This window comes from Paroedura picta, chromosome 10 (genome assembly GCF_049243985.1).
Source record: "Paroedura picta isolate Pp20150507F chromosome 10, Ppicta_v3.0, whole genome shotgun sequence".
Classification (NCBI taxonomy): domain Eukaryota; kingdom Metazoa; phylum Chordata; class Lepidosauria; order Squamata; family Gekkonidae; genus Paroedura; species Paroedura picta.
Genome location: NC_135378.1, coordinates 32,126,216 through 32,139,054, shown reverse-complemented (window position 1 = coordinate 32,139,054; position 12,839 = coordinate 32,126,216). Strand labels below are relative to the sequence as shown.

The 12,839-nt window shown below is 42.4% G+C and overlaps 1 protein-coding gene across 3 annotated transcripts in view; it reads left to right on the top strand.

Moving 5' to 3' along the window:
* The window catches only part of DLC1 (DLC1 Rho GTPase activating protein), a 415,065-nt gene that overhangs the window by 201,151 nt on the left and 201,075 nt on the right, over positions 1 to 12,839 (top strand). The window lies entirely within an intron of this gene.

The window sequence follows — 12,839 nt, the reverse complement described above, 5'->3', positions numbered from 1 at the left end:
AAAGGAGCCTCAAAGGGTATGTCCTTCTTGCCTTTTTGCACAAAACTCTTCTGGAAAACGTTGGTGCTCTTTGCACCAAACCATAGGCAGAGAAGCTACTTAACAGCTTTACTTTGGGATTGGTAATAGAAAAGCAAATTCTTTATTAGAGAAGGATTTTGCTTTCCTGGGACATTCAGTGCAATGGCTGAATATCCAATTTATTGGATATTGGAAAGTCCCCTACCAGCAAATTGTTTTCATGATTGTATGATAAAATGGGCTCAAAACCCTGGAGAGAATATATGAATGGATCAATGGGAGGTATTGTGGGCTAAGGAGTTTAAATTTATTGTCAAGAAAACTGATATAAAATGTTTTTAGATGGTATATTGCTCCTCAAGATATAGCAACAATTACTAAGAATTATAATGGCAAATGTTGGAAATGTCAGGATATAAATGCATCATTTTATCTCATGTGGCGGACCTCCCCTAATGCAAGGAAATTATTATTATTATTATTATTATTATTATTATTATTATTATTATTATTATTATTATTATTATTATTAGATTTATTCCCCGCCACTCCCTTGAGGCTCGTGGATTATGAGTCATAATGAGATGCAAAAGATACTGAAAGTTAAATTTGTGCTGGACCCAAAATGTATGTTATTAAATATTGTACCAAATAATATAAAAATAATGAGTTTGTAAAATATATGATAACAGTTGCTAGGATCCTTTATGCATCAAGATGGGGAAAAAGAATTCTTTCCACATATTACAGACTGGTTAAATAAATTGATGGAATATGGGATGATGGCAAAACTCACATATGTGATGCACAATAAATCAGGGATGGAATTAAGAAGAAAATGGACTATATTGACCTGTAAAAATTGAGATGAAAAGAAATAATCAGTTTTTAGACTATATAAGTTAACTTTGGGGAAAATGCAGTTGTTGGAGAAAATGCAGTATGTGGTGTATAAGATTAGGGTGATGCAAAAAGAACAAGGTATGATTTGTCAAATGCCAGCTTTATGCTTATCTACTCTTCAAATTGTAGTTCTGTATGTAGTATTTCTCTCTTTTCTGAATAAAAGGTTCCTTTTAGAAAAAGGCCCCTACCAGCTGATTGTTTTCATGAGTTGTCTTCAGAATCTGTAGATCTAAAAAGTAAAGAAGCTCAGCCTCCTGCCTCAGAAGGCCGACTGGGCTGAATGCATATCTGCAGTTCTTCTGCTGACTATTGCCTGGGTGAGCACAGCCCCTCTTGAGAAATGAGTAGGCAATTAAGGAATGGCCTCAAACTCCTCCTTCCAGAAAAGAGTTTGCTAAGGAACATACATGCATAGTGACAACCATCCAGAATACGGCTGGAAGAGACCCAACAGATTTCTGTGGCTCTCTTTCTTCAGCTAGAGGGTGTTGCTTCCAAATGATCTGGTTTCTGTTTAAATCCACTGGAAATGTTTTCCAGTGTTGTCAAAACTGCATGCCTCAGTTGGCTTCAGTTGGGCAGCTCTAGAGTAAGTGAGTTGTGGATTGTAGTCATAGATAAACTGAACCATTGACTAGAGACCAAAAAAGCTTTCCGTTTTGCATTTCAGTGGGTGACGGTGAGCACATGCATGCTATAGCAGAGACTGGTATGTGAGTGTGCAAGGGATGCCCTTTTGAACAGACACCAGCAAACTCTTTTGAATTTGCAGTTCAGAGACGCAGTGTTATAGAGTACGCTTTGGAGGGATCAGACAGTCTGTGTATGCCTGCACATGTATCCTGTTATGAATGCACACAGAAATGAATTCTTAGGGCCTTTTCGCACGGGGATCTTTGTTGCAAATTGTTTGCGGAATGAAAAATCGCCATTTAAAATAGTGGAATTCATCGTTATGCATACCTGCCTTTGTAGTGGAATCAGTTGCGTTTTTTAGCGTTTCCCACAGGCTTCCGGTCTCAGCAGAAATCGCTAGAAAGGAAGCGCTATTGCCAAGCTCGTCCCGCCCCTGGCCATCAAGCAGCCAATGGGCAGCCGTTAGCATGCTCCCAAACAGCCCCTTTCCCTTTAAGAAAGGTTTAAAAAAAAAAACAGACCCATAGCAACGAATCTAGGTAGATTCGTTGCAACGGAGAGACCCATCCAGCTGCCTAATGTGAGCTGTCGTTTGATTGTATGATCGTTGGCACGCTGCCTCGAGTGATAAAAAAAAAATCCCCCCCCCCTCTCACGGGCCCGATTTTCGGCTGAATTAATGTGTAAAAAATAAAGGGACTTTATTTCAGCAAACGGGCTTTTATGTGGTTTGTGCTTAGTGACTAAAGGTGAAGGACTGAAGCCAGGGAAGCCTCTAAACAGAAAGAGGCTCGCTGGTGCGTTTATCCCCGCTCGCTCGGAGAAAAAAAAATGGCGATCGCTTCGCCGGAAGTTTGGAGGACAGGCTCAGGAGGAGGGACTTTGAAGAACCCGCAACAATGGTAACGCACAGGTCTTTAGCGCTAGTGTTGCAGATTGGTTGCAGGAGTGTATCGCTATCCGGAGGGTGAATCCACTTTTCTGGATTCCCCTAAAAGCGCTACAACGAAGCGCTTTTTGCTGATTGGTTTCAGGAGTGTTGCAGATTGTCTGCGACATCGTGCGTTAAGGCAAATTAGTAGCGTTTTCATTTAGCAACCATTGTGCTATTTTGAAGCCGTGCGAAATGGCCCCCAGAATTCAGTTCGGCTGGCTATTTGTGGCTCCCCCCAGAGTAGAGCTTAACGAAATAGAACATGGCAAGTTCTTCTGCAAATCCAGAAGCAGGTTATACCAGGCATGTGTGGAAACCTGCATACACTGGTGTGTCCTTCTGCACCTAGTTTGTACATGGTATCTAGAAAATGAATTTAAATAAGTAATCGGGAAGAAGTAGGGCTGCCAGCCTCCAGGTGGAATCTTTAACTAATTGAATGTAATTCAATAATACACTTAAGATAAAGAAAAACAGTATATACATAGTAAAATTGAACATATAAAATATAACATTGCAGAATTATCCCTCCCCCCATTCTACCATCATATGTGACAGTCCCACCATCACAAATTAATCAGTTACTGAATCCATTCTTTCTGTCGCACCTGACCACAAAAAAAATCAACCCTGTGAACATTTTTATTATTTTGCTCAGAGGTTAATTTCACTAGAATATAAATCTCTTTTATTTTCAACAATGGCCCCTGAATCTTAGGGGTGTTATTTTGTTTCCAGGACCTGGCATACACCAGTCTAGTAGCTGTTATCGTATGCAATGCCATCATTTGCTGATCCTCAGGGACACTAGGTAAATAATTCATTAATAATGCCTCTGGGCGACAAGGTATTTGGATTTGTAGCCCAATCAACATAATTTTTGCCACCTGTCTCCAAAAGGTGGAGGCACATATGCAAACCCACCACATATGAAAGAAATCCGCTTTATCTTCTTTGCAGAACCAACTGTAAATTACGTCAGTCTTTTAGATCTTTACTAATCTTAAAGGAGTTAAATGCCACCTATGAATAGATTTTATCAAGTTTTCTCTCAGTACAAGGCATAGTGTAAAGGCAATGCCTTGAGTAAAGATACGTTTCCATTTTGCAGTATCGGGGGGGGGTGACCTCCCCAGGGTCCATCCCCAATCTCCAGGAGTTTCCCAAACTGGATACAGCAACTCTAGCAGAAAGTAGGAACCTGAAATGAACCAGAAGGCTCAGAATACTTCTTAATAAACAAATCTATGTCTGTCCATGGTGTTAGCCTGGAATTAAGTGATTCCATTTGCCTCTAGGATATGTCAGCACATGGGTCAAAGTGGCTCTGTCATTAGTGCCCCTTTTCAACTGGCCAACAAATATTGGTTCCAGATTATCTGATTTATGTTTAAATCTGCTGGAAGTCCAATCTGTCCTTGGTTTACTTAATGCCATGCAAAAATAAGGCAAGTCAGACAAGTTGATTGATGAATCTGGACATGAAAAAATACCATTTTGTGTGTTTGTCAGCAATTATTTGAAGAAGAAATCAGGAAATTGCCTCCCAAGAATATTATTTATTCACAAAATTTATATCCCGCCTTTCTTCCCTCACAAGGGCCACCAGGCAATCTAACAAAGAATACATCCTCCCATTACTCAGGGATTCCTCCAATAGCTCAAACAAAGGAAAAGGCAAATTTCTCCTGTGGAATAGTAGGGGCCATATTATTAAGCAGGCTGCCAAATTTTGTGCTCATGTGCTTAGCACATGGGAAAGACAACTTAAGCTTAAGTAAAGGTGTTTTTGAGGAATTATACTATGCATTTTTATAATGTGCCTATCAATCATGCAATTTTAAATATTTTAAATTTTGTATTGGTTCCCTGATTATGTAATTTCTGCTGTGAATTTTTTTTTTGCTATCTGTTTTATCTGGCCACAGTGCTGTATTAAATAAATTTGATTTGAACAAATAATACATAATAAAATTACATTTTAAAAACCATTTAAAACCAATCTCCCACACAAAGGGCACATCATTAAAACAATGAGAAACAAAGCTAAAGTTCACACAGAAGCCAAAAAAGCCACAATTAAAGCCATGGGCAGGAAAGCGGGATTCCTGGGAGAATGCCAAATAAAGCAAACAAGTCTTCACTATGGGTGGAAGACCGCAATAGAAGGTGAAACTGAAGCTTCAGCTTTGTATTTGTGAGAGTTTCTATTGCCTGTTCCATTTTCTGTTGTTAAAGGCATTGATCTTTTAATAGCTTTTTCAAAACATTTTCCACTCTGGACAGCTGGTGAATAAATGGGCTATTGAAGAGATGGAATGGAAAAGAGAAAAAACATGTACATCACATCGAGCTCCTTAGACTAGGAATGGTAGAATTAAAATGTAACTAGTTCTAGGCAGGGCAAGAAATCTAATCCTGGTACTGTGTTTCCCACTGTAAATCAGTGGCATGATGGTAAGCTTGCTTTCCTAATACCCCTAGCTTGACTTCTGATATTACAGAATCTGATCCAAGGTCTTTAAAAGCGTGGCCCCATCTCTCCAAAATAATACCTTCCCCCTACCCAAGTCCTTCATCATATGTCTGAGAGATCTAGGGATGCAAGTCCTCCAGTGGAACTTGGGGATCCCCAGGAATTATAGTTCATCTCCAGACTAAAGAGATCAGTTCCCCAGGAGAAAACAGCTGTTGGAGAGTGAACTCCATACCATTATACTCCATTGAGGTCCCATCCCATATTCCACCCACACCTTGTTCTACCCCCCGCCCCTCCTCCCAAACTCTCCAAGTATTTCCCAATCCAGAGCTGGAACCCCTAAGATACATATTGGAGAGCTGGTTTATAAGAGTGGATGAACAGGCAAGCCCAAGTTGACCAAACGCTAAGCAAATCTTATGTATTGCCGAATATATTTTTGTGAGTAAGGGGGGGGGACATGAGAGCCCGGATGGGGCAAGTCCACAGTGGGTGGAGAGCCTTTTCTACCCCAGGCTGCAACTTGATAAAGAGGCTGGCCCAATTGGGAGGGGGGATGCAGCCCTCCAGGTGGGACCTGGGGATCCCCCAGATTACAGAGATCAGTTATTCTGAGAAAATGGGTATTTTGGAGGATGGACTCTGTGACATTATACTCCACTGAGCTCCCTGTTCTCCCCAGGATCCATCTCAAATCTCTAAGAGTTTCCTAACCTAAATCTAGCAATCCTACTCCTCCATCCCCCATAGTTGGCTAGGGGGACCAGGCAACTCTAGAGAGGGAAGGAAGGATGGCAAGGAAATCAGGGGCTCCAAACCTAGCCAAGAGGCAGAGAGCTTGAAAGAAAGGGACAATACTCCTTAGCAGTGAATAAAAAGTGTGTAAGGAAAGGGCTTTTGGCAGCTGACCAGGAGGTTGGGCAAAAAGGGGGAATATCCCCTGCCCTGAGGCACTACTGATCACGAGCAGGACCATTTTAATAAGATGTGCTTCTTTTTTGTCTAGATCTTACCTCTAATGTTGAGAAGGATACTTCAACAATTGTAGCTGTAAAAGAGACACATAGCCCTATGGCTGTTTAGCTGGGAATGTGCATTTGGGGTTGTCCGTATGTTATTGATTTCGTCATTTCAGGCTTTTGTTCACTGGTATCCAACACAGACTCTGATTTCTAAACTTTCAACTATGCATTTGGCAACTGGAAGCCACAAAGGAATGTAAATCAGTCTGAAAATACAACCGTCAGCAGTCTTTTGCCCCAGTAAGCATGAAACATTAAGAAAACGGAGCTAACGAGAAGAAGGGGAAAGGGGTTAAGTATGCCAGATGTCACTGTCTGCAGGGAAAAACCAATGTCATACGCACATCTGTGCAACCATCGTCTCTTGTCTACAGCATTTCACATCATGTAAACAGACCTAAATGACAGTAAAGCTCTGGTTATATATCTTGTAACTTTAGTTTGCAGGAAACCAGCCACAAGCAATAGTCTGAAGCCACTGCAAAGTCATTTTCTTCAACTTTTGCAGTGGACATCGGCCAGTATTTGTGTAGATCGGGGGTGAGGGGGTCCAGCCGAGGTAATACTGGCAAGAGAAGTGAGAGTTTGCCCATCGCTTTGTTTTCATTTAATGGCAAAATAAGAAAGAAACAAAAAGTATGGCAAACCACATCTACTTAACACCTTTTGTTGAAAATCCCATGCTGGAGGTCACCATAATTTGCCTACAACTTGATCACCCTTTGCACAAACACACATGGAATCATAGAATCATGGAATTGAAAGGGACCTCCAGGGTCATCTAGTCCAACCCACTGCACAATGCAGGAACTCACAACTACCTGCCCACCCATAGTGACCCCAATTTCATGTCCAAGTGATCCCCCACCAAAAATCTCCAGAATCCAGCCTGGCATGGAGGAAATTCACCTACCATCTCACAGTAGCAATCAGCAATTCCCTGGGTATGCAAAGAAGGGCCACCCAAGACTAATGCTGACACATCTCCTCCTGCCCACCCACTCACAATCTGCCTAAGTTTATAAAATAAATAAAATAAGAACATGATCTTGTCATGGTCATCAGGAGCACTGTCTCGCAGCAGCTCTCCTGGGTTTCAGGTCAAGCTCAGTCATGCCATTTCCCTGATGGATACTGGGGACTGAAATGATGGCAGGCAGAGCAGATGCTCTACCTCCATGCCCCAGCCCCACCCTGTGTGGCATTCAATTCAGTCCACAAGAGTGGGCAACGCCTCCTGCTTCTAAGATATTTGCCCTTGCCCAGACCCTGCTGCCATCCTTTAACAAATCATCTGCAAAGCATTTGTCATGGCCATTGGGGGAGCTTGTTGAGCGCTAATCATAACACTTTATTGATTTATTGATTTATTGAATGGATGAATGTATGAGATTTCTAACCCAATCCTCTCCAAAGCTGGTCTTTGGGTGGGGTACATCAGTAAAACACAAACTACAATAAGCATAAAGATCATGATAAAAATTCTAAAAAAGAACCCAACTAAAATCAACTTCTGCTATCCCGCTTTGTTCAGGACAGGAACATGCCAACAAGCCAGGCAAACAAGTTGGAATATATATATATATCAAAAGGCCTGGCACGATGAGGTAACCTCCAAAGTAGGGGTAGGCAGGGGGCCCAGATGGATAATTGAGGTGCAGCCCAAACCTCAACCAAATGCCCAGTGGAAGAGTGTCATTTTGCAGGCCCTACTTGCCGTACATCGTGTACTATATTCTACTGGGTTTAGCTTTTTATCTTTCTTTTTTCTGAAAATCTCCATTAACTTTGTTAAGAGGGGGAGATTGTCCAAAATTCCCTTCCTTTAGATGTAGACATTGATTTCCTTATTCACTCTTTTCTCTTTTAAAAGAGAAAATTCTCTTTGATTTCTCTACAAAACGAAATCAGTGTACCCTTTTACAGCTTGCAGTTGTTTGATTTTCCACACCACAAGGTGGTGCACTAGCAAAAGGGTGGATCCAGGAGTGGGCGGGATTGGGGGCAAGGTTTTTGTATTATCGATTATTGTGGAGTTCATGTTTCTGATAATATTTTACACCTTTGATTACCACGCCTGAATTAATACTCTCAGTACTGTTTTTGTGTAGCTGTTGCACAGAGGATACCTTTACCTTTATCTTTTATCTCTTTGGAGAGTTCCCTCTGTATTGTGTCCCACCTATGAACTGGCATTCCAATGTGGAGGATATTACCTGCCCTAGAGCGGGGGTCATCAGCCCATGGCCAGGTACCGGGCTACAAAAGCCTCGGCACCGGGCTGCCAACGGCCACGCCTACCTCTTCCCCCCCCCCCTGCAGCGAGAAGCTTGCTGGGGTGCGAACGAAGCGGTTGCCAAAGCAGCCGCGCGCACCCCACGAGCGGGCGCATAAGCGAATGAGCAACGGCGCCACATAAATGTGCATGTGCGGAGCTTCTGCAGCACCTGAGCCGCCCTCTCCCTCCATCCCTGCAGGCGGCCCCCAGCCTTAAAAAGTTTTGGGGCCGCTGCCCTAGAGCATCTGCACAGGGAAATTCTGAAATTCTGTAGAAACCCCGCTTCCCAACCCTCCTCTCTTTGAATTTCTCTTTGATGAAAATGGAATTGAGAAATTAAGAGAATTTCTGTAAATGGCACTACAGTTACTGCATTCAAAGGAGCATTATCTGAGAATCAGTGAACTATCGCAACACCTAGCCTGTACACCTGTGTTGCTTTTGTATCTGTTTCTGTAGTGAGATTCTGTTTCCTCTATACGCACTTTCTCTGCTGCCAGGCAAATGTTGCAGCAGTGCAAAGAAAGTTTATATTTATAGTAAGCCACATCACTGTAGAGCAAGATACATATATGCCACATACGTCCACATATCTTTGCTGGTCAGTATGCAGTCGCATCCTATCAGTAAAATAGTAAAACAATAAAACAGATCAGAAACAAACTCATTGAAGTTCTTACTTTAATTTTAATTGAGGAGTTTATGGGAGGGTTAGGTTAAGAAACTTTTTACTGTTTTTCAGTGAAACGTTCCAGTTGTATCATATCCCAGTCTAGCTCAGTGCTCACTTGTTCACTAAATGCTGCCATCTACTGTTTTCATGAAGAAGATCCATGAGATGCAACAAGAAGCAGGAGGAATGGAAGAGGGGCTTTTATTTTAAATCCTATTCTAACTGCTTTCCTGACATCAGCATTCATTACAAACTGATCACAACAAGAATTTAATGAACTGGAAAACATCTCACCATTAAAAAGTGTTACGTATTCCAAATCAAAATGTTATACTGTACCACATTATGAAGGTTTTCGGTCTAAGCCGCCCTGAGCCACAAGGGGGGGAGGTATATAAAGATAGATAGATACACAGACAGACAGACACACCTACTGATTAATGCAGTCCACATTTGTGGACGGACATGTTTTCACTCCTCATTTATACTGTATAGCAGGGGTTCAAAAACCTTTTGGGTCTGTGGGCATCTTTGGAACTCGGGCACATAGCCGCAAAATGGCTCCTGGTCCCAGGAGGCAGGGCCAGACTCATAATGGATGCCATGGATTGTCTTCAGCCAAACAAGGCAGACCGTTGTGCTGTGGTGGACGCTGCTGCCAAAGGAACGCTTTTGAAATCTGCACAGTGGATCAAAATCCCAATGACCTATGAGAAGCCTTGGGCAAAAACCCCACCTGGCCTCACCCACTTTCTAAAAATTCTTTGTGGCCCCAGGAAAAGCATCAGTGGGCCCCACACCCCACTGGAGACCTTTGCTGTATAGCGAAAATAGGCGCGTGTTCATGTGTAGCTGTTCATCTGGCCCTTGAGAGAGTTATATCTGATACGGGGTGGGGGGGACAAATTTCATCAAAGGTTTGGTAAAACATCTTTCAATATTTGTATATTAAACCATTTCTATACCACCCTTCTTCACTAAAATGTGAGCTCAAGGCAGTTTTTGTTCATTTTTATTTGAAATGAAAATAAAATTGTTTGCAGAAGTTGTAAGCTCCCTCTCTGGGGTTTGGATTTACAACGCCCTTGGCAAGCAAGCTAACTTGCGAGGTAATGAGAGTATCTGTTGATGTCCAGGGGTAGTCAAACTGCGGCCCTCCAGATGTCCATGGACTGCAATTCCCAGGAGCCCCTGCCAGCGAACACTGGCAGGGGCTCCTGGGAACTGCAGTCCATGGACATCTGGAGGGCCGCAGTTTGACTACCCCTGTGTTAAACAAATGGTTCTGTGTTGCTATCTCATGCCTTGCTGATGAATGGACTCATATGTCATGAAATAGCATACTCTATAGCTCCAAAGCCCTGATTGCTAGTCATCAGCAACTTTATGACAGAATTTAAGAGTCCAGATTGTGGAACAAGAAAGGTGAATCCTTGGAAATGCTTATTTATTACATTTTTACCCCACCCTTCCTCCATGAAATGTAGAGTGGCATGCAAGGTTCTCTCCTCTGTTCATTCCATTGAGATAGGTTAAGTGAAGAGAGCCCTGTTGGCCCCAAATTACTCCATGAGAAAGGAAGGAATGGAACTTGAGTCCCAGTGCTTCTCAAAACATGTGAAGTAGGATCACTTTATAACTTGCTATAGTTTTGGGAACCAATTTGCAAAGGTAAGCTACAGTATTTTTCCACTCCCCAACATAAATCATTTGCCCAATGTTCTGGTGAACTTTCATCAACTCATGTCTCCTGGCCTCACAACCCACTTTCAAGAGAGAAGTGACCCAGTTTTGACTGAGTCAATCCATCTCATGTTGAGTCTTCCTCTTTTCTTGCTTTTAAGTACCTTATAAATACTAATAAGTTGCCAATAAATTATCCATGTGCTTGTGCAGTTCAAGGTTACACTTGTCCATGTTACCTTTCCTTGCATCCCTGTATCTAATGTGCACAGGCAAATCAGCCCAATGGAGTCCTCTGTAGTTCTAATTAGGTTCAACAAAACCACAGACCCCTCCCCCTAGATTTGCAGAAGCATCTTATTTTTTTTAATAAGTGAGCTAATGAATTCCCACCCATTCAGGAAACGCTTCCAGGGTCGTCAGAAAACCACAGGGTTTCATGAAACCCTGTTTGAGAAAGCCTGATCTAGAATCAGATCCAGAGTTATTCACTTCATTTATAGCTCACCCTTTCTAATTGGAACCTAAAGTACCACACATTATTCTCCATTTTATCCTCACAACAATCCTGTGAGGTAGGTTAGGCTAAGTGTGACTGGCTGTAAATCAACCAATGAGCTTCCATGGCAGAGAGGGCATTTCAACCTGGAACTCTTGGATTCTCGTCTGATACTCTATTACACCACACTGCCTCTTCTTAGACAATGAGTCATCTTTGTGTAGTGCATGCTCAACCACTGAATCATGCCCTCTCCCACTTGAACAGAATCCTCCTGCATTGGTGTTTTGCTTGACATCACCGTGTCTTGTTAGTGCAGGAGGCATCTGCTCCTATATGGTATAACCAATGCTCAAATCAGTCTGCAGGGGAGAAAAACAAGAAGAGCTTGGTTTTGTACCCTGATTTTTACTACTTTTTACTAAGAGCCTCTTGTGGCGCAGAGTGGTAAGGCAGCACAAATATTGTCTGAAAGCTCTGCCCGTGAGGCTGGGAGTTCAATCCCAGCAGCCGGCTCGAGGTCGACTCAGCCTTCCATCCTTCCGAGGTCGGTAAAATGAGTACCCAGGTTGCTGGGGGGTAAACGGTAATGACTGGGGAGGGCACTGGCAAACCTCCTCGTATTGAGTCTGCCATGAAAACGCTAGAGGGCGTCACCCCAAGGGTCAGACATCACTCGGTGCTTGCACAGGGGATACCTTTACCTTTACCTTTTACTACCCAAAGGAGCCTCAAAGGGGCATACAATCACCTTCCCTTCCTCTCCCCACAACAGGCACCCTGTAAGGTGAGACTGAGAGAGCTCTGAGAGAACTGTGCCTGGCCCAACGTCACCGAGCTGGCTGCAAATGGATGACTGGGGAATCAAATCCGATTCTCCAAATTAGAATCCACCACTCTTAACTAGTACACCAAATTGGCAAGTTATGGCAAGTTCCGTTTCAGGTCTGGTTTGAGTTCCACCCTGGAAGAATCACAAACATGTTGCTATATTTGGCTCTGTGCCGAATGCGGTAGCATCCCTAACAAATTAATTTTCAGAGTTTTCTCTCTGAACAGGCTGTTACCCACAGCAGAGACTATAATTGAATTTAAGGGGAAGTTTACAAAAGCATTGAAATGGTTTAACAGGATTTTCAATAGGTCTTATTCCCAATGTCCTTAATGATATTCAGATTTTCCTCATTAAGAGAATGTGGAATGAGTCATTCTGACTTTTGGTAGTTGGAGAGGAGAATCTTTCATTGCAGTAGGTTGAAATTCTGATTCATGGTTGAGAAACAAATGCAAATGCCTACGAGCAACAATGGCGAGAACTGTTTGAGCAAATCTCAAATGTCAGACTTGCCCAATTCAAATCGAAGTGCATTTGATTCTTCCACTGGACCCCTTTAAACATGAATCTCGGTGAATGATTACATAAAGCCCTTTGCTGTGAAAAAAGCTACAACATCAACCATGATGAACACAGTGGGAAGAGATGAGGAAAAGATTCCCTTGAAGACACCCATTGTATACACACTGCTGCAGGATTTCCCCGTTCTCTTGAGTCATTGTGATGCATGCCGATGGAGAATGGTAATTGCTTACTTTGGCAGAATAAACTCTTCCATTTAGTCAAAGATTCTTCTATTGACTGCAAACCTTCCATCAATAAAGTCTATGGCAATAATTTATTATGTGATTATAGTATTTTAAAAAAACAAGA